We start from the raw sequence: 22,093 nt of genomic DNA, 5'->3' as shown, positions 1-22,093 counted from the left end.
TTTTGGCTGGTCTTCCACTATCTTGCTTGCGAAAAGATATTGGGCATCTTAGGATATGGTAAACAGTCGAAGGCGCAACATATTTGCTTTTTAAATGTTGTACCATGTACTTTTTGCCGAGATTTCTGTTGCAGTTCGTAGAAGTGCACAACGCGCTCCCGAAATGCTTCTTGTTTTGACGCTATTTTTAGCAAAACTGAGCAAGCATAAACGAAACAAAAAATATTAACAAAAAAAAGAGAGAGAGAGAGCTAACACATACATACTCTCATCTCTCTCTGAGCTCGTTTGTTGTTGAGTATAGGGGCCTCGAAAAAATTCCAAAATTTTAGTTGTCACCCGTTAATCTACACTGGTTCGAGTCGTTACATGCGGCACGCACTACTTCTATCGGAATATCATCCCATATCTTGTTGATAACTAACTTAAATTCATCCAAATTATGATATTTTTAATCCTTGAGCTTCTGTTGCATGTACCGTCATATACAAAAATCCAGTGGGCTCAAATCAGGAAAACTTGGAGGCCATTATTTTTTCGATATGAAATCCGTCGGATTGGCTTTGCACCACATCTTCACAAAATTTGCAGTGTGGGCTGTTGAAAGCCGTAATCTGCTTCATCATACATTCCCCGAACGTAAGGTATCAAATTTTGCTCTAAGACCATTTCCAGATAGTATTTTGCCTTAACTTTCACACCCTTGTCAATAAATAATAGAGAAAATTTCCCTTTCCTTGAAGTGCCTCCCCATACCATGACCGTTGATGAATTTTGGTATCGTTGTACATTCCGTTTGTACTTTGGAACGTCTATGATCGAAACCGACCATAACCGATCATTTTGAGCATAATGCGGTGTTCGAAGAACAAACAACTTCTCATCAGAATAGATCACTTCTGAAACACCGTGCAGAGTTTCCCTTTCGATATTCAGCTGAACTGCCATTTTCCGTGCGGACCGGTCGCAAATGCGACGAATTCGTTCTCGAACAAACTTTTTGACCTCTGCAGTTCTAACACTTCGCTTTCTTTCGGTTTTTTTACGGTATTCAACAGATCCCGTCTCGACAAATCTTTTTAGTGTATAGTATACAAATCTTCTTTTTATGCCGTGATGTTTAAGGTCACGGAAAATAGCACCGTTCAACAATTTATTTATTATCAACGACCGTAACTCCAACTCTGGTACGTGCACACCGAACAAGACACAATACGAAAATGAAACTATGCCAAGTAAGACTTAAGTCAAGATGCCGCAGATTGTATATGCCGCTGCAAACATAAAATGGTTTTTGTTCGAATATAGAGTAGGGAGGGGCATAAGTGCGTTGTTTAAAGTTGTCATCAATGTTCGTGAGATATAAAGATGGACAACAACATAATATATTTTATATTGATGCAGTAACTCAATGTCTTCACATTCAACTATAAATCATCTGCGGTAATAGCTTTTTGCAAAATAATTTCTTCTTTCTTCTGATCAAGTGCAGATTCGCACTTTTATCCTACTAGCGGGGCAAAAGTGCGAATACCACAGGGCAAAAGTTCGAAGCTAGAATCCATAAGATTAGCCCAGCAGTAGCTAACAAAACCATATTATCTTCAATCTGCGTTATGTTTCGGTAAGAAATATTCTCAATTTGCACCTTTTCTATTTTGCGCTGATGTATTGCAGCCTCCGTCAGATCAAAATTTTTCCAAACGGTAGTTTTTAGTTTCATCAGCGGAAACACATTGTTTTTCTTCGACCAACATCTGTAGAGCACACAGTTTTCTGCAGATCCTCCATTTATAGTATCTGTAATATAGTGCCTAAAGCTGTATATAATTAGCTATACATTTTTACCTCGTCCATGAATCGCACTTTTGCCCCGTCCTCGAATCGAACTGTTAACCCCGCTTTGCACTTGACAGGGTTAGATTAAATTACGGAAAAGCGAAATATATTTTGTAAATTTTTTTCACCGTATTTTCAAAACAGATATGTGAGTGATGTAAAACGCTGCTACAAATTTTCAACAAGTAATATCCTCCTTTTGATGTCGTATTTGCCGTATAACGAGAAATTACACCAAAACCGCCCTAAAATAACATTTGCACATAACTGAGCAACTATGCTTCGTAAGCAACCAAAGTTTACGTTTGATTCAAGTTGTCAAAGTTGTCACCCATCCATGCCAATGTAGAAAATTTACTCAGAATCTGCACCGATAAATCATTCAATCGCACTTTTACCCCTCCTTACTCTATATATGTTTCACACTGTTGAATCTGGATTCAAAATTTGGTTCAAAATCCAGGTCAAATCTGTTATAAAATTTTATGAGAAATGTTATCCAGGTCCAAAATATGGTCCAGGTCCGGAATCTGATTCAAAACCTGATTCAATATCTGATATGATTTGGTCTAGTTCCAGAATCGGGTTTCAAATTTGAAAATCGAAATCTGATAAAAAAGTTTGGTCCAGGTCCAAAATCTGGTTTTGATCCAGTATTTGGTCCAATATCTGATTTAAAATTTGACTATAAATGTGGTCCAGAATCCGCTCCAGGATCTAGTCCGAATCTGTTCCTTAAAATTGTTACAAAATTTGGAACAAAATCTGATAAAAAATGTGTTATAGAATTTAGTTCAGATTCCGAGTCTGATTGGTGATTTAAAATCTTATCAAAAATAATAAACTTGGAAGGAACACTGATTTAGGAAACGAGGGAGTGAGTTAAATCGGATCTTCGCCAAGGGCACCACAATGTCAAGCTACGGCTCTGCTGCAACTTACTTCTTTCCAATACCCAAATTGGATCATTTCGGTCGGAATTACCGTGCAAATTTTGTATCTTCTATCAATCCGGACGTTGAAAATTCGTGCGCATTTAAAACATTTTCAAAACTTTTCGTGAAATCTCAATAATATACTCAAAGTACGCGCACATTGCGCGTATGTGAAAATGAATAGGACTATCCAAATATTCAGATTAAAAATGAACTCGCTTGATTTGAACGAGGTTTCAATTTACATTAGCGGCGGTTTACGGTATGAATGTTTGGCATGGCATGTTCGGCATTAATATATTTTTTCATGTCATAATACAATTTTTGTGTTGCTCCCTGATGAAAAGAACTAGAATTCTTTCAAGATACTATATTAACATTTATTTAATTTCTAAAATTAGCTTATGTGAGCAAAGTTGTGTGATTTTCAAAGCGCTGCTGGTGGCTGCACAGTAGATTTCGACGTTCATTAAATAGAAAACAGGAAACTACTTTCATTTTTGAGAAAATAGTTATAGTTAACATATTAACGCGTATGTGTGCTACATTCTTTTCAGTATTGTTATATAGCGGCAAAATATTCACGTAAGAAAGCCCAACGAATGAAAATAAGTGTAGGATAAATTTAGAACTGGTTGGAAATACCTTCCCATACCCCTATTAGAGATGCGATTATTTTTTTATCGTTCCACTTTACGCTAATATTTTTTTATAATCTATATCAATAATACAGTAAACAGCGATAATGTGAGATCTGTGCTTATTGTATCCTATTACAAATCTAAATCAAGGTACAAACAGTTCAAAGCTGTTTGTCGGTAACAGTCCATTATTTTTGATTAGGGATACGGCATAAAAATATTATTTAACTCTCGATGTATTGTTTTCGCTGTGACCATTATCTACCCTATCAAATGGAAAAGATAATTGCAGTAAAGATGAAACAGCTCACCGCGCGGTTCACAGCATCCGTGGGAGCGTTTGTGTGACTATACATAATTTGGCCCCTTATTGAAGGATTTTGTAAATCATGAAGATTGGAACAGTAACAAGAACATTTTCTTGCATATGCGAACAACTTAGCAGGGGAAAATAGCTTGTTTTAAAGTTTCACTTCCACTCACATTGGTGCTTTTTCTTGGCCTTAAATCCTAGATTCCTTTTTTATTGGTGCAAAATATACAACACCCGGCAGATTGTTTACTTTCTGTTCATAATTTATCGTATTATGTGAGGATGATAAAAACCTACCCTGTTGCTGAGGATTATCTTTGTTGCTCTGTTGTTGTTTATTGAGCAAGAACCGCTGTAATCCATAACTGAGTCAACTGTTGCAAACTGAACGAGTGCCCGGTGGCCTCATCGGATTAAAACCGCTCTGTTAATACCATCCAGCATAATAATACATTTTACGAATCCAATTACGGCAAATGTACGCGGCTTCGAGTGATGCATACATGCAACCGATCATTACGAACGCAAATGATACTGAATTGATAATGGCAGACAAGCGGCTCAGCCGATGATGGAACGCTGATGCCGCTGTGGAGCAACCTGGCTGGACACGAACCGAAGTGATCCGACCGCAAATATGATTAAAGATCGATTGTCACACGGGTGACGGATCGCGCCGGAACAGAGCAGACCGGTGGGGAACAGCAGTGGCCCGGGACCGGGCGGTAGCGGCGACGACGGGTGCACATTTTTCATTCACTTTCTTTTCGTCCGAGCCACGCCAGTCCGCTCAGTGCAACACAAAGTCGCACTGCGAGCGGTGTCCGATGAGTACATGCATAACTAATTAATAAAATTGCCAACTGAAAATGAAGAAAATGAAAATGATACACTGGCGACCACTCGCTGCTGTGACGGACGACGGCGCGCGGACACGGTGACGCTCGTCGGCAGCCGGAAAACCTTAAAACAAACACCGCACAGTTAATGATGGGTGGGTGGTTGGTAGGTAGAAGTTGCGTTTCGAGTCCAGTCCAGTCCAATCCAGGCCGGCAGTTGTGCGGTTGGTCACCGAGGGAGGAGAAATGCTACCGAATAAAGCAAAATAAGCGTTGATGCATATGGTGTTTAAAGTAAAAGTGATTAAATAAGACACATCACTGCGCTCCGGTGAAAAGTACTGGTTTTGGTTGTGTACTAAGGAAACTGGTGGAAAAATGGTATACACACTCGCCCGTCCTGGGTTGGCATATTTTCACGAAACGTATTTGATTTGTGTAGGTTTTTATTAGAGAATTAATTTTTTTACTGTAACCATGGTTTGATTTGAAGGAAACTAAGGGTATGCAATCGGATTGGAAGTGGAAAGAGACAATTGAATTATTGCGTAACTTAAAATGCGGTAGCTAAGTTAACCGTAATAACATGACCTTGAAATTTTCCTCAGGCCTGAGTTGAGACAGCAGCGAACTGCTGCTGCAGTAATCTTTGGAAATCATACACTCGCGTTTTTTTTTCAACTTCCTTGTAGATAATAAGACTCTGAGTGGTGCACACTTGCAACCGTAGTTGCAACGATGCAGTCATAGTGTCGACCAAAATGCACACCACACCTAGCAAACAAGGGGACCGCAGGTTCGAGCAATGCAATGTGAGAAATTGGATAAGAAAATGTAATTTACCTCTCGCAGAGTGAACTCTATTCACTCATCGACGACGGAGATGAGGAAGTTTTCGGGTCCGACCGCAAGTCGTGTCGAAATGAGTGCTTTGTCTTGTCTCTCGTGTCCGTTGGATAAGCGAAAAGGTCAACCTCGTTTCGAGCTGCATAAATTGTATTAATTTACGTTGGGATGTGACAGAAACCATGAGGAAGGCTTACGTAGACATCCGTGCCGTCTGCCACTGGCAGTCGCCCTGTGAACGTGCTTTGTTCTACTAACCAAACACCTTCAAGGTGATGATAAAACTATTATATGAACTTTTGTTCCGCTTTGTAATGCACCCGAACACTTCTTGAAGCTACTGGTGAATAGATTTTGCTCTTTTCGAAGGGCATTCCTCCATGCTTGCTTACCACAGCCCACCAGACAGAGCGTTCGTTGTTGTTGATAATGATCACTAATTTGCGGTGCGGCTTCTTGACGTGGCGTCCGTCGGCGGCACCGTTGAAGCGCGATCGCGTAACGCCCCCATCTACCACCGTTGTTCATTCAGGTCAGCCAAGATTGCAAGACAGACCGGAATGTCCCTTTTCGACTTTCCGTCGGGCTGCTGTCAGGCACGCGATCCGGGCACGTATCTATGGCAGCGACCTCAATCCTTCCCTTTTTCTGTCGGTTGACCTCTAAGCCACGGAGAGGCTTTTGCGTCGACAGCGCGTCTATTCAGAAGTCATCATCGTTGATGCTGTCATCGGGTGGTAGGGGGCGGTAGTTTGCCCCTAGATTATAGCTAACGGCCGGCTTTCAAGTGGGACTGGTACTACTGCAATCAATGTTCAGGACTATGCTCGACTCCAGTGCGGGTGTATGCAAAAGTATACCATAATGAGACTGAGGGTGTGAAATTTAGCACCATTACCGGACTAGCTTAGTCTATTGTATGGTTTTCTCAGTTTTAATACTTATAATAACAAAATATGGAGACCCTTCAAAGGTTTTATCTTTATAGTATCCAGTTTAGGTAGTTCTGCGATAATAAATGAACCAATTATTTCCAATTTGCCCTCTAATTTTGTGTCTAATCTAAAATTCAATTTCAAGTAAAACTTATAGTCAGATTTTAAACCTGTTGTTATGTATAATTTCAAGTAAATTGTTATATGTAATATGTAATTTCTTGTTCAATTCCAAATTTGATTTTCACCCTGATTTAACTTTAATTTCCAGTTTAAATTGAAATAAATTAATTTGAAAACAAGTCGAACATCAAATCTAAATTTCAAATTCAATTTCAAGCCCAGTTTCAATGTGAATCTCCAGTTCAATGCCAAGTCCGTTTTTAAGCTCAATTTAGATCCAGTTTAAACCCAATTTTAAGCCCAATATATGGTCCAATTTAAGTTCCATTTCAAATGCATTTTTAGGTACAATTTCAAGTCCATTTTCATGTACAATTTCAAGAGTACTGTAAGTTCAACTTAAAATCCAAATTTCAATTCAAATTTAAGTCCAATTGGCAGTTCAAATTGGAGTAAACTTTCACGCTCGCACGCACGCAGATGTGTGTGTGTCTGAGTGTTTAGGAGAGGTAAAGGAGAAAAAAAACCTTCAAAAGGCTGGCAAAGTAGTGTACTTTGTGCTTACAAGGAATCATCACTATCGGTCACAGGATTAGAGCTTAACCATATACACCATAGTGTAGTCCTGTAGATCCAGAACATCACTGCACTGCTCGTATAGGTGTAGCCTATGGAACTTTTTTGAATAAACTCAACTTGAAATTTGTATGGCAATGTGACTTAATGGTGGCGCATGGTACATTGTGAATATCATACACCCTCAAGTAACAGAAAAAAAAACAAAATGACATTTGCTTTTCCAAAATTACTTTTTTGTCCATCTAGAACTTTTCTACTCGTTACGCTACACTTTTCATGTTATGTTATACCGCACTTTCCGCCAAACGGGACTCCGCAATTGGAAAGTGTGACTGCACAGAACTGTGATCAAATTGCGACATACTACAATCACTATCGTAAGAAAGAGTAAGAGTAACAACGGCAATTGGCATTAGGGTAAATAATCCAGATTTGGCTGGCAGGAATATTAATTTAAATAATCTCTGACTTAAAGCATGAGTTGTATTTGTCATAAATCAGAGTTTATCGCCGCAATTTAAACCAGGAAACTCACGTTTTACAACATCTTATTAGGTTCGCGAACCCACTGGCGGAGTTCCCTATAGAGTAAGGAGGGGTAAAAGTGCAATTCAATGATTTTTCGGTGCTGATTCCGAGTAAATCGACTACATTGGTATGGATGGGTGACTACTTTGACAGCTTGAATCTAACGAAAACTTTGGTTACTTACGAAGCATAGTTGCTGAGTTATATGCAAATATTATTTTAGGGTGGTTTTGATGTAATTTTTCGTTATACGGTAAACACGATATCAACAGCAGGATATTACTTGTTGAAAATTTGTAGCAGCGTTTTACATCACTCACATATCTGTTTTGAAAATACGGTGAAAAGAATTTACAAAATATATTTCGCTTTTCCATAATTTAATTAAACCCCGTCAAGTGCCTAGCGGGGTAAAAGTGCGATTCGCGAACGGGGCAAAAGTGCGATACAGGGACGAGGCAAAAATGTATTGCTAATTATATACAGCCCTCGGCACTACATTACGAATACTAGAAATGGAACATCTGCAGAAAACTGTGTGCTCTAAAGATGTTGCCGAAAAAAAACAATGTTTTTCCGCTGATGAAACAAAAAATAAACGTTTGGAAAAGTTTTGATCTGGCGGAGGCTACAATATACCAGCGCAAAATAGGAAAGGTGCAAATTGAAAATATTCCTTACCGAAACATACCGCAGATTGAAGATAATATGGTTTTGTTAGCTACTGCTTTGCTAATTTCATGGATTCGAGCTTCTAACTTTTGCCCCGCAAAAGTCGGCATTTGATCAGAAGAATGAAGAATTTATTTGGCATAACACTATTATACCAGTTGATTTATAGTTTTATGTGTAGACATTGAGTTACTGCATCACTATAAAATCTATTTTGTTGTTGTCCTTCTTAATATCTCACGAAAATTGATGACAACTTCAAACATCGCACGTATGCCCCGCCCTACTTTACTATTCTGCAGCAAACTAAATTTTTGGCGAATCCCGGAAGTTCACGAACCCCCATTTGGGAAACGCTGATCTAGGGTCCAGGCGGTAAACTGATTAAAAGAGAGTCCTGCCTCAAGGACTTCGGAGTTCTCCTTGACTCACAGCTCACCTACAAGCAGCACATCAGCTACATCATTGCTAAAGCATCCCACAGTCTAGACCTAATCATGAGAACTGCGAAAAGCTTCACTGATATACGTTGCTCATACAATTTGTACTACTTGTCCATTCGAAGCTGGAATATTGCTCGGCGGTCTGGAATTCCTATTATCGCAACGGCGTTGATCGGTTAGAGAAAATACAACGCAGATTCATTCGATTCGCCCTCCGTCGCCTGCCATGGAAGCACCCGCTCCAGCTACCAAAATACGAAGCGCGCCTGATGCTAATTGGACTGGACACCCTAGCAACTAGGAGAAATCTGTGCCGAGCAATCATTGTCGCTGATATCCTGATGGCGAGGGCCAATTGCCCATGGTTTCTCAACAATATTAGTCTACGAACTCAACCACGATCTCTTCGTAGCAGAATGTTCCTCCAAGTACCATTGCGAAGGACAAATACAGCAAACGGGGCCATCGTCGGGCTACAATGATTTTTTAGCCAAGTGCCAGCTTGGTTCGACTTTCATCTAACTCGTAGGACTATTCGTGGAAATACCGAAAACCGTTCATAGCAGTGGGCCTATCTGACAATAGGGAAAATAATTAATACAACACAAAACGAAGTTTAGCACATGTACATTATCATAAACTTTGTTTCTTGCTGTTTTATACAACATGATACCTAACAAAGAGAGGATAAAGAAGAACGCTTTACTCGGTTATCTAGCAGCAAACGTATTGTAAACATGGTTGAAAATTTGCCCACAGAGAAGTTTGCCCAATTATTCCACAGTATCTAGTTAAATAGAGAGAACATTTCATCCTGTATCATAAACGAATAACTTGTAACGAAATGAACAAATTATTAGTGGGAGATAAGTTTAATAACACTTCCAGGTGGACAAAAAAGTGATTTTAGAAACGCTTATTGCTTAATAAAATCATCCTTTTTCAACCAATATCATTTTCTTTTTGTTCTGTTACTTGAAAGTGTAGTATATTCACAAAGTACCATGCGCCTCCATTGTGTCACATTGCCATACGAATTTCAAGTTAAGTTTACTCAAAGAAGTTACATGGGCTACACCTATACGAGCAGTGCAGTGATGTTCTAGATCGACAGGACTAAATAACAGTGTATATGGTTAAGCGCTAAGCCTGTGACCGATAGTGATGTTTCCTTGTTAGTCACTAAAAAAACTTCTTACGTTCCCCGTCCATTTCCCACTCTCACGAAACTACCGTCAGGTATTACTTCGGAAGGAGGATGTATCTTTGCACTGCTCTGTTACCTGTCGAGACGTCGTGCACCGATGATGTGGGGATGACGACCATCTTGACTTCCATCCCTTCACGGCCACCCTCTCAGGGCTTCTTTTTTGTGCCAACTCTAGCTTACAACGATGGATGTATGCCGCGTTTTACGTCTCGTTACCTTAAGTCTAACTGACCGCACTGGCTCTTTGGTCTTCTCTCCACCTGCGCTGCACCTCCGTAACTACCCTACTAACAGCACCCTAGGTGCACTCCGCTTTACACATTTCATTCGTAATGTTCTGCATATCTCACTCCGCACTACTTCGAATCTTGGGCATTTGAATATTACATTCTACGGTGTTTCTTGCACGCTCTCGTATTCGGGACAGGATGGTGACGCAGCGTGGCCAAACCGATGGAAGTAGCCTGAAGCAGCCGTGTTGAGATAAAAGCTGCGTCAGGTGCTTCTATTTCATCCAGGTATGAGTCTATTCGTCCATCTGCCGTTTGATGCCGCATCCCATTCCTGTTGCCATTTCGCTAGGAACTTCTCTCGGCATCGGGTCGTACCAATTGCTTCCGAGGCCAGCATTTCTCCCTCTTCTAGCGTTTCACCTGCTGCCGACAGTAAGATGCCGCCTGCAAATCCAACGATCTCTGTCCCTTTTGGCAGTTTTACAGTCAATACACCATTGTACATTCTGTTCCATAGCGTTGGACCGACAATAGAGCCTTAAGGGACTCCCGCCGTAATCTACACCGACCGCTGCCCCTTGGCCATCTCGTACACCAACACTCGGTTCTGGAAGTAACTCTTCAGGATCTTGCACAGCTAGTCCCATCATTTTGTGCAGTATCGCGGCTATATCCTCCCAGCTGACGCTAATGAAGACGTTTTTGACCAGACCATGGCAGATTTCTCGGCTTTCCTAACTACTGTCCGGATAGCGTCGACCGTTGACTTTCCTTTCTGAAATCCGAATTGCATGATCGACAGAGCGAGTGCGCTCTCCGTAAACTTTGTCAACCTATTGAAGATGATCCTTTCCAGGGACGCTCCGTAGCCGCATGGTTACCGAGTCTGCTTTGACACCTAGCAGACAGATTGGTCTATACGATGGTGGATATTCCGAAGGCTTTCCCGGCTTTGGCAGTAATCTGGAATTAAATACCCTGGAATTAAATTAAATTCTACTAAGACGCTCCAAAAACTTCAGTCTTCATTTAGTTTGGCGGTAACATCTGTATCTTCCATCTGTTTGGGAAGTGTCTCATCTAAACAGTTCTGCACCATCACATTGAACATGTCTAGAAATGCTTGTATTGCGACTTTTAGGGCTACCGTCATCCGGGGCGAGATTGTGCCAAAAATGCATATATTTTTGTTCTTTAGCTCAGTATACACACAATTTAGGAACTAAGTTGATTTTAAACCTGTCAATATATACTAAATTGTTCAATTAACAACTACCGTAGAGATGGTTTAGTTACAATGAAACCTAATTTTACTGGAAGTGTATTCTAGGGGGTGACATTGTGCCAAAAACATAAAGTTAGGTTAAAAACATAAACAGTGATCATTAGCATGTTTATAAACAATATACATAAATATCACTATGAAGTAGTTCACATGGGGCCATCCTTGAACCAAGTGGACTATTAGGGGCAGGGGGTCGGTTAAAAACAACGCATTATACAAAAAGTATGAACGAAAACAACCCGGAGAGGTCTGAAATAACTAAAAATGAGTTCGTAGTCGATGGACAGCCTTTATATAGCCAGCAGCGTTTCTAGGGTTAACAAGGGGGAGATATATGAAGGGGTGTATCCTAAGGCGGCATACCTATTTGATCATTTAACAAAAGTAACCATTACTTCGTTCAAGAACCCGCGGCCGCAGAACATGTGGCCTTTCCCACCACCTCCCCCTCCTTAAAATTGGCAGTTTATACACGGTATAATATATTCGTCTTATATTAGAGTGTTTATTCAAAGTATCTGAAATTTCCAGAGAAAAACTAGAAATTAGTTTAAATTATTTAGCAGACCTATGATGCTGTTTGCTCCAAAATGGATAATACGATCTAATCTGTCAAAATATTTTGCTCAATAGTAAAGAATGTGAGTGTGCTGGTTAATACTGACGTATTTTTGTTGTGTATGTGAAATCCACATATTGGATCGATCATTATGGCTTGGCATAATCTTACCCCCGTGAAGCTCGAAAAGTACAAAGCATCGAAAAATATTATTTTCGTAATCAAAATTTATCCAACGCATAATAACCTTTCAATACATTGTAAATGATTAGTTTATATACATTCAAGATAGCAAGTTGATGCGATTTCTTGTTTGGGTTGATTTATGCGGGACATTTTCGTTATTTCCGTTCGTTATTTCCGAGTATTTTTGATCGCGAACTTTGAAACCCTGTTTAGGCTAAATAGTTTGCTAATATTATCTGTATTCCACTCTAAGTTATGAATAAATATGTTATGTTCATCATCATTTTGAATTTAGGTCACCAGTTTCTATAGATATAATAGATTTTCACAAATAAACATTTTTGGTTTTTGGCACAATGTCATCCCCATGGCACAATCTCACCCCGGATGGCGGTACGTTAGGAATTCCGTCTAGGCCTGGCACTTTCTTCACTTTCAGGCATCTAGAAATAAGTACAAGCTTCTTGATGGATACCTGTACACTTTTGGCGTTGTCCCCTTCGTCTATGTACAGGTGACCACGATGCTGGGTCATGCATCGGGAAAAGTCCTTCATCTTCTCTACCCCAAGCCACACAATTATCGTTGAACCTTTGATTTTTGCCATAAGAATACGGTACGCGTTGCCCCAGGGACAGTGTTGATAAATTTATAGCAGTAAAAAACTCAATGAGATTTCAAGCACATGAAATTTCAGTCTTGATCACAAGCGCCAAGCTGACATATGAATTTCTCTCGCTATTATACGCGATGTCTCTGTTGCTATGAGATGTGAAACAAATTAAGCTGTGAGCATTTTGCTTAATTCTTCCACAGCTGGCATTTCATACAACGAACCAGACAGCAAAAGAGAATCCACCGTCAAAGAAAACATCAGCAGCGAAAAATGTTGCACACATTCATGAATTAAGATGGCAAACATATTGGCGGAATTTACATTTTTCCTTCCCGGGAATCGACATTTTCTTAACTAGAAAGTAACAAGCCTAATAAGAACTAGATAAACTTGTAATTTAAATGTGCGTTTTAGTTTAACTTTGCGTTTTATTTAGAGATTTATTCCCTTACGCTCACTCACAGCTACGTATCGCACGAGAGAATGGCTATGCTGTTTAACAAGGAATTTGTATGTATATGTGCATAGCTCCGGGTAGCAGTTGAAGCAAAGCAGAATGTGGTCAAGCGGGAAGAAATATGTGTGAGTTTTGTGCTTCTTGCTATGAAAACAGAAAAACTCACGCGTGATTTTTTTCTACATAGGATTAAGCTGACATGATTCACGATTGATTTTGATTTTTGATGAGTTTTGAGATTTTGAGTTTTTACCATCACTGACAACAAGAGAGGGGTCTAACGCGCTAGACGGGTCGACCAGGTTGAAGTTAACTTGCGAGGGTCGAGACGCTCGACGAAGGATCGTGTACGCAATGGCGCAAAGCAAAGCCCAGGTGTTACATTCCGATTTCGAAACTTGATCTTCTGTTTTTGTACGATATAGACCTTCCAGTCAGCTGTAAAAGTACAGGACAATTGCGGGGCTAGTGCTACGATCTTATTGACTCTGCGTCTCCCAGCCGAGATGCGAACATGTGTCACCGGGCTTGTTAGATCAATGTCGTTCCTCGAGGCCAACTGGAAGACGTACAATGGAGACATGTTCTCAATACACCAATACACGTGCCTCCTCGACTCTAAGCTGCTAGAGTGGCAGGAGTGTTACCATGATTCCAACGATCCGGAATTTTACAATTCATCCATTTCGTTATTCTATTATTGTGACCATAATTCCCAGAAGCTTAGTTTAGATATTTCCGCACTATGCCGAGAAACCGCGACCCGCTCGGGAAGGAGCGGCTGACTGTTACAATTGTGGTGCATTTGTTGCGAAGCTGCTAATATCCCCTCATGGATCAAATTGTGGTTCCGATTGTGGTAGCCACCGACCGTGCCCATTATCGGTGTTTGTTTTACGGCGATGTTTTTCCCCTCGATTTCCGTCGGTAGGTATAGGTACTGATGCGCCCCAGCCAAAGATGGAGTATGAAATGAGGCCGCGCATGATGACGAGCCGCGCGGTAAATGAAAATATTAAATCCAGAAAAAGAAATAATAAATCATAAATTGTGGTTTGCCGCAGTACAGAAATTGTATTGTTTTTATGTTGTGCTCCCGGGTCGAAACGGGATAAGACAAAAGCTCATCCAGTGCACTGGATCGCATGTGTGGGGACGCTAAAAATAGTATCGACCGACCATTGCCTTGCATTGCATTGCATTGCATTGCATTGCATTGCTGACGGGCGATGATGCGACATGGCGGTGGTGGTGGCGGGAACCAATATTAAAGCGGCCGGGGTCGACCGGGGTAGCGCGGTCGGGCGGTGTTGGGATTGTATTGTCAGTTGCAGTCCCAGAGCGCGGTAATGTTCTCCGAATAGCTTTCGGGTTTGGCTGCGATCGCATCGGCTGATTGGCGGTCGAGTGGCTATATTAAGTCATTTGCCGGCCGTAATTGTCTTCTAAATAGATCGTCTGCAGCCAATGAGCCGAGCAGCGCAAGGAATGCAGAATTTATGATCCTGCCTGATAACGACTAGCTATGAGAGTGACAATTAGCAGGTTGACCATGGATTGCTGTTTATCGATATGTCATAAATGTTGGAAAAAAATTTAAAGAAAAATTAAAAACGAGTGCCATTTAAGACACTGCAGCCAGCGGGAGATCGAAACATACTTCGCTAGTGTATCATTATTGGCCGTTTAGTTATTGCTTAGCGGGTAATAATTATGCGAAATCGAAATGATGTCTTAATTGTTCGATTGAGAGCTACGATTAAATGTTTCTTGAAACCGTGACTTTATAATGATGATTACTAATGAGCTGTGGAAGCAATTCTGTAAACCGATTCACAGCATCGACACTAGCATTACTGTAAACAATGTAAATACAAATTCCAACGTATAGTTTTAGATAAATGACGTCCTAGTCAAAGTATAAGGTCTCTTTTTGATAAAAAAAGCTTTTCGTTATAAAAAGGCTTACACCTGAGCAACATTTACAAATCATGGACACGGAATCGGATTGTTTCCGTGTAAATTTGCTTACGGAAGTAGTAGCCACATTTAAACGAAAAATGTTGTGTACTACGGGGCCAACTCGGAGGTAAAATAGCGTAATGAGAAACGATAAGACAATAAAATATTAAATAATCGGTTCATGATAGTTGGAGGAAGCAGATGAGAAAACAACCAATTCTTTTATAGATAATTTATACCCAGATAAAAACAGAAGGTGGCAAACCGACATTTCAAAAGTATAATTTGGTCTTTAGAAATCATGTACCTACTAATCAAGCAGGATGGCGGAAATTAAACTTGAATACGAACTTTATGAGTTCGTCAAGGATGGGACAACCGGTCTAATTAGCGGTTTGTATAATGTGCGGGTATTGTACGGGGGTTCAGATTGTTCGACCGCAATTGTTTGTGGAGTCCTTAATAAACCCGACTTCGGCTGATAATACGCCTTTTAATCTTACGATTGGTATTGTTGTCCTCTGTTGCCAGTGAGCCAAGATATACGAACTCGTCAACTACCTCAAACTCATCCCCGTCGATTACCACGGTACTGCCCAAGCTGGCCCTGTCGCGCTCGGTCCCACCCGCCAGCATATACTTCGTTTTAGACGCATTTATCTTCAACCCAATCTTCTCTGCTTCACCTTTTAGTCTGGTGTACTCCAATGTTCTTCTTCCACCACCTCCAATGTTCTTCTGACAGCATCCACGTCGTCAACAAAGCAAATAAATTGGCTGGATATATTGAAAATCGTGCCCCGCATTTCGATTGCCGCTCGTCTTATAACACCTTCAAGCGCAATGTTGAGTAGCAGGCAGAAAAGACCATCTTCTTGTCGAAGTCCCCTGTGAGATTCGAATGGGTCTGACAATCCACCCGAGATTCTCACACAGCACTGGATCCCATCCATCGTAGCCATGATAAGCCTAGTAAGTGCAAAATTTTCCATAGTTCGTGTCGGTTTACACTATCATATGCAGCTTTGAAATTGATGAACAAGTGATGCGTGGGGACTTGGAATTCGCGGCACTTCTGGAGGATCTGCCGCAGGGTGAAGATTTGGTCCGTTGTAGACCGACCCTCTATGAAGCCGGCCCGATAACTTCCCACAAATCTATGAGCTATTGACGATAGTCGATAGAAGATGACTTGGGACAGCACTTTGTAGGCGGCATGCAGTATAATGATCGCTCGGTAGTTCTCACAATCCAGCTTATCGCCATTCTTCTAGATAGTGCAAATAATCCCGTCTTTCCATTCCTCCGGAATGCCATCCTTCCCCGCTGCTTTGTTGTTCTTCAGCCGCTGGATGACTTCTTTAACTTCCCTTATCGATGGGGGTGACACATCTTCGTTGCTGCTTGCTACACCAGTGTGGTCACTTCTTCGGCTTTCATGGTCTTCCGCCTGCACGCCATTCAAATGTTCATCGTAGTGCTGCTTTCAGCTTTCGATCACCGCACAGTCGTCAGTCAAGATATCTCCATCCTTATCTCTGCACATTTCGGCCCGCGACACAAAGCCTTTGCGAGACTCGTTGAGTCTCTGATAGAAATTCCGTGTGTCATGAAAGCTGTACAGCTGCTCGAGTTCTTCGCACTACTTCTTCTCCTGGTGATGCTTCTTCTCCTAGAAGAGTCTGCTTTGCTGCTGCATCGAAGACTACAGAAGTCAAGGCTGGGCATAGTTGATGGCTCGCATATATACAGCAACAGACGATACTACTAACGCCATCTCTTATCTCAAGGAAGCTACTACTGCTTAAAAGTGGTAGCGATCGCAACCAAGAATGTATGCGTATGATATTGATGTGCGATGTTATCCAATGATGTCTGCGTGGTAGTGATGCTAGACTGATGACACATATACAAACTAACGGTTGCCACCGTCATCCGTGGAGGGCACACTAACCCTGTCCGTAGAGATTTGACAAAATGCCCAATCATGAGTTCTGTAGTCTTAGGTTCATACATAACAATATTCGTCTATCCTGGTTAAAACCCCAGCGCCATAGTTTTACTTACTTACTTACTTATGTGTCCATGTCCGCCGGTCCGGCAGAACAAAGGGATGTAATCAGAGATCTCCACTGCTGACGGTTACCCGCCATGGCTTTTACCTGACGCCAGGACAGGTTCTCGTCTCCAGCCCGGATGTCGTTGGCTAAGCTCCGTCGCCATGAGCCTCTGGGTCTGCCTCTTCTACGCTGTCCTTGTGGATTCCAGTCGAGTGCTGCTCAGCAAACCTCGTTCGCCCCTTTCCTCAAGGTGTGTCCGATCCACTTCCACCTACGTTCACGAATTTCTGTGGCTATCGGCCGTTGATGACACCAACGAGGGAGTTCCTCATTGGATATCCAATTATCAGGCCACCAGGCACGAATAATGTATCGCAGGCACCGGTTAATGAATACCTGCAGTTTTTGCGTTGTCCCGCTGAGACGCACCACGTTTCGCAGGCATACAGCAGTACGGATTTAACGTTTGAATTAAAGATTCGGGTTTTCGTACGTAGAGTGATCTGGTTTGAGCGCCAAATGTTTCGCAGACCTGCAAAGGCACCCCTGGCCTTCCTGATCCGTGTGGCTATATCAGTCTTGGTACCACCATCGGGCGTTGTTTGGCTACCAAGATATTGAAAGGCGGCTACCTGCTCAACTTGTTGTCCCGCTACTGTGAAGTTGGTGGAATTGTCAGTGTTCACTACCATAGACTTAGTTTTCGCTACATTGACTGTGAGACCTGCTGCTTGGGAGCTCTCGGAGAGGTCATCTAACTTGCTCTGCATATCGTTTCGGCGTTGTGCGAGCAAGACAATGTCGTCGGCTAGGTCGAGGTCATTTAGCTGCTCCATCGTTAGAGGATTCCAAGGCAATCCTAGATTTGGTCTACTGTCAATTGCTCCAACTAATATCTCATCCATAACGATGAGAAACAGAAGCGATGATAAAATGCAGCCCTGTCTCACGCCAGCAGTAAACCTTATGGGGTCGGACAAGAAGCCGTCGTGCAAAACCTTGCACGAGAACACCTCGTACTGAGCCTCGATGAGATGGACTAGCTTATCTGGAACTCCTCTACACCTAAGTGCGCCCCAGATGTTTTCGTGATTGAGTCGGTCGAACGCCTTTTCGAAGTCAACGAACACCAGCAGAAGAGAGTCCTGGAATTCGTTGATCTGCTCCAATATAATGCGGAGGGTTGTGATATGGTCTACATATGATCGGCCAGCACGGAATCCTGTTTGCTGCCGCCGGAGAGTAGCGTTGATCTTCTCCTGGATCCGGTTGAGGATTATCTTACAGAGTACTTTGAGAGTAATACAGAGCAACGTGATGCCACGCCAGTTACCGCATTCCGTTAGGTCTCCTTTCTTAGGGACTTATGCCCTGCATCCAGTCCACCGTAAAATTTGCGGTTTCCTAAATATTGCTGAAAAGCTGATGCATCATCTGGGCTGACAAAGATGGGTCAGCTTTGAGCATTTCGGCTGAAATACGTTCTATCCCTGGCGCTCTAATGGATTTCATACTCTTGATGGCTGCTACAATTTCATCCAGCGATGGCGCCTTTGAGTTGACGCGATTAATTCGACGAACTGTAGGCGTCATACGCTGCTGGTTTTGTTGGTCTCTGACATTTGAAACTCGGAAGAGTTGTTCAAAATGTTCAGTCCATCGCTTAAGCTGTTCTGTACGGTCAGTCAATAGCTGACCCGCTCTGTCCTTTAGCGGCATCTTTGTATTCATCCAGGCACAACTAAGGCGTCGAGAAATATCGTACAAAAAACGGATATCACCATTGGCGGCGGTGGTTTCTCCTTGTTCGGCTAGGGAGTTAGTCCAGGCTCTCTTGTCCCGCCTATAAGCACGTTTAACAGCCCCCTCCAGTTCGGCGTATCGTTGACGGGCAGCTGTCTTAGCCGATCTGGTCCGCGGACGCTCAATGCCGGCTTTCGCCTCTCTCCGCTCGTCGATCTTCCTCCAAGTTTCATCCGAAATCCACTCCCTCCGCCCGCTGCGCGCTTTGCAGAGGGTTTCATCAATGGTCGTGATGAAAGCGTTCTTGATGCCGGTCCATTGCTCTTCGACGGTTCCACCAGGTGGCAACTCCGAGGCTCGAGATTCAAGTTGTTCGACAAAGGCCCTTTTCACCTCAGGATTCTCCAATCGGCGGACGTCGTAGCGGCACCCAACTTTCTCCTCCCGTCGTTGGACACGTACGACGCGCAGACGTATCTCAGCGATAACAAGATGATGGTCGGATGCAATGTCAGCGCTGCGTTTGTTGCGTACATCAAGAAGGCTCCCTCTCCATTTCCGGCTGATGCAGATGTGGTCGATTTGGTTTTCTGTTCGGCCGTCGCGAGAAACCCACGTGACTTTATGTACTGGTCTATGGGGGAAGAGTGATCCACCAATGACCATGTCGTTATTACCACAGAATTCTGTAAACAGCTCCCCGTTTTCGCTCATCTCTCCTAGGCCATGGCGTCCCATGACGCGTTCAAGGTTCGCGTTGTTTGAGACAATCTTCGCGTTGAAGTCGCCCATGTGAATTTGGATGTCCCCCTTCGGGATTTTCTCAACCACGCTGTTCAGCTGGCTGTAAAAGCTCTCTTTCTCCTGCAGGTCGGCAGCATCTGTTGGCGCATAGCACTGGATTACCGTAAGGTTCCTAACCCGTGTTCTGAATCTGGCAACGATTATTCGCTCATTTATTGGTTCCCACTTCATCAGGGCCGCATGTGCCCCTGGGCTCAGTAGGAATCCAACTCCTCTTTCTCGAGTAGCATTTTCACCTCGTATGCCAGAGTAGAGCAAGACTTGCCCGGATGATGTCCTGTGTTCGCCAGTACCCGGCCAGCGGACCTCGCTTAGCCCCAGGATTTCAAGCTTCAGGCGGCTAGCTTCCCTTGCAAGTTGAGCCAGCTTGCCCTGCTGGGCAAGGGTCAGTATATTCCATGTTCCGATTCGTGTCCGTGTTTTCATGCTAAAGGTCGTTGCCAATAATCCAGGGAGATTTCTTCTTTCATTTTCGGTAACTTTTATGTTCTGGTACAGTAGGCTGTTAACCTAAGGTCTTTATCCCGCTGATGGGGCTGCCATCTTAATGTGGGCGGGAGCCACTGTGCCCCCTTTCCTGTTAGCATACGACAACCGAAGTTGCGTACCCCAGCCGGCACCTCGTGGAAGTAGGAATAGGAGTTAATGAACAGAGGTTATGGAATGCACATGTTCACCCTTTGTCAGCCGACCGCGATAAAAATACAATGTAAACAATACACTCTAAACTACTTCTACACAAATTTTCAAGAGAAAATACCCACTGGGTAATTTTTTACAGCGTTTTTTTCCGTCTTGCAATTTGATGTGGGACACCCTTTATACACATAAGCGACCATTTTAAGAGGTTCGAGCTGTATTGGGGACATCCGGTAATATTTCGGCTTAAGTAACCCCGCGGAGGTCGTTTTGCGACCTGAATCGCAACGCATCATATGTCACCTGAAATCACACTAGAATTCAAACACTAGATCAATGAAAGCCAAATCTACTAACTAGGGCTACGTTCATTATATCTGTGCATGTTCCGAGAAGTCCCAGGTAAGTTTCGCCAGTTTCGAAAATAAACAAAAACTTAGCCAGCGACGCCTCAAATTAGACTAAATTCAACAACTGGATCAACGAAAGTCAAATCAACTATCTAGGGCCACGTTGGTAATATTTAAACAAGTCCAGGGAGACTCCAGGAACCCCAAGGGGAGTGGCCAGTTTCGATCATGAACAAAAACTCATCATGCAACTCCTTAATTTAAATTAAACTTATAAAATAAATGCACGTAAATTAAGTATGTAGGCCCACAACGGTCATTTACTAACCTGATTTTATTATAAAAAATATACCTTATTGTGTTATTGTACTTCCCTGGGTTTGCCAAAGTCCCTAGAGAGACAAGAGAGAGGAGCGAGAGAGATAAAGTTTCTTCCCATAGTTATTTGTGCGATTAAGATCTTGCAACCAGAACGGCAGATATTGCTTCAGTTTGATGTTCAATGAGCGGCATCCAGATCCGTCTTGTTGAAATACCTCTACTAGCACAGTTGTTGTAAAGCAGTTGTGGCAACTGATTTAAAACCAATTACAGTCGTAAATAAGTTTCTTTAACCAAAAGTGCCAAAAGTGTACTGCTTGGGACACTCCGTACTGTCTATATAGTGCATACAGATCTATAAGCTAAACAAAGCACGCCCTATAAAGTTAAGTAAAGCTACAAATAAAACTAAGCAAAGTCAAGCCTGGGTGCTACATTCCGTTTTCGAAACTTGACCTTCTGTTTTTGCTCACCAAACTTTACAGCTAGCGACATTCATTCGATTGAACTCAAGCGATACAGTCTATCATATTTGATACCGGGCACTGGGTAGTTTAACTACGCAAAACAGAGTTGTTTGACTTGGCTCGCCGCTATCTCTTTTCGTTTAATATTGCATTCTACAAACGCTGTTTCTCAGCGCTCGTCCAAGGTTACAATGTATGCAGCAAATATTAAAAGTGCACTCTTGGTCGCCTCCTTTTACAATGGCTTTTCTGAACAAAAACAAAAGCAGCTGCCAATCATGTGCGCTACCCAGCCAACCAGCCATCCAGCGAATGAAACACAAAACGATCGGTTGGGTTGGTCCGTTCGTTCGGATGGTTCGTCGGCACCTGTTCTTGCCGTTCCTGCCGGGTAGACAACTTTGCCAACAACGGCGGTGATGGCGGCGGCGGCTGCGGCCGGTGCTGATTGTTGACTACACCAAATTACCACCAGTCTCGTCAACTCGGTTGAAGTGTATGCTTTTCA

General features: G+C 42.5%; 1 protein-coding gene across 10 annotated transcripts in view; it reads left to right on the top strand.

The window, feature by feature from the left end:
* Window positions 1-22,093, top strand: part of LOC128737176 (uncharacterized) — a 696,232-nt gene that overhangs the window by 478,648 nt on the left and 195,491 nt on the right. The window lies entirely within an intron of this gene.

Source organism: Sabethes cyaneus, chromosome 2, assembly GCF_943734655.1.
Source record: "Sabethes cyaneus chromosome 2, idSabCyanKW18_F2, whole genome shotgun sequence".
Lineage (NCBI taxonomy): Eukaryota > Metazoa > Arthropoda > Insecta > Diptera > Culicidae > Sabethes > Sabethes cyaneus.
The sequence above is the reverse complement of the archived record's forward strand: the minus strand, read 5'-3'. Positions and strand labels throughout refer to the sequence as shown.